Raw genomic sequence first — 1407 nt, forward strand, 5'->3', positions numbered from 1 at the left:
TGATACTAAAACAGTGCTGAAGTTCCTCCAGAAATATATCTTCAGCAGGTTCCCTAGAGTACTAATCAGTGATGGGGGCACTCACTTTTGCAACAAACAGCTTTATTCTGCCATGGTCCGGTATGGGATTCGCCACAAGGTGGCGACTCCAAATCATCCACAGACTAATGAACAAGCTGAAGTCTCTAACAGAGAGCTAAAAAGAATCCTAGAACGGACTGTAAATACCCGTAGAAAGGATTGGGCAAGAAGCTTGGATGATGCTCTGTGGGCATACAGAACAGCATTCAAGACTCCTATAGGGACCTCTCCATACCAACTGGTCTATGGTAAGGCATGTCACCTGCCCGTGGAACTGGAACATAAAGCCTACTGGGCAACCAGATTCCTGAACTTTGATGCCAAATTAGCTGGAGAAAAAAGATTGCTCCAGCTGAATGAACTAGAGGAATTCAGATTCACTGCTTTCGAAAATGCCAAGCTTTATAAAGAAAAATCAAAAAAGTGGCATGACAGAAAGCTGTCATCTAGAATCTTTGAACCAGGACAAAAGGTTCTGTTGTTCAACTCTAGGCTCAGGCTATTCCCCGAGAAACTGAAGTCCCAGTGGAGGGGACCATATGTGATTACAAGTGTATCACCATATGGTTATGTGGAGCTTCAAGATATTGATTCTGATAAGAAGTTCATTGTCAATGGACAGAGAATCAAGCACTATCTTGAAGGCAATGTTGAGCAAGAGTGCTCAAGGCTGAAGCTAGACTAAAAGCTCAGCAAGGTCCAGCTAAAGACAATAAAGAAGCGCTTGCTGGGAGGCAACCCAGCCATGGGGCATCAATCCTCTAAGCATTTTGCCCTATTTTTATTTTTATTTGTTTATATAAAGTTCATTGATAACATGGTAAAAAATCAATTGCATAAGTTCACAGGGTTACAGAAGGAATCTGCACACAAAACAGAGAAAAAGAGCTCACTGGCAAGAAAATGCCAGTAAGAGTCTGTTTTGGGCGTTCAACACCCAAAGGAAGCATCCACTGGGCGTTGAACGCCAATGAGGATAGCCATCTGGGCGTTAAACGCCAGAAAGAAGCTCTTTCTGGGCGTTTAACGCCAGATTTACAGCATTCTGGGCGTTCAGAAAAACGCCCAGTAACAAAGGACTTCCTGGCGTTCAACGCCAGAAAGAAGCAGCAGCTGGGCGTTGAACGCCCAGGAGAGGCAGCATTTGGGCGTTGAACGCCCAAAACATGCAGCGTTTGGGCGTTCAAACGCCAGGATTGTGAGGAGGTAAATTCATTTTTTCTTCATATTTTTCATTTTAATTTTGATTTTCATGTTTCAATTCATGATTTCTTACATAAACATGTTAAGAACCCTGATTTCTAAAATTCCTAAATTCCAAAAACC

This window comes from Arachis hypogaea, chromosome 11, assembly GCF_003086295.3.
Source record: "Arachis hypogaea cultivar Tifrunner chromosome 11, arahy.Tifrunner.gnm2.J5K5, whole genome shotgun sequence".
Lineage (NCBI taxonomy): Eukaryota > Viridiplantae > Streptophyta > Magnoliopsida > Fabales > Fabaceae > Arachis > Arachis hypogaea.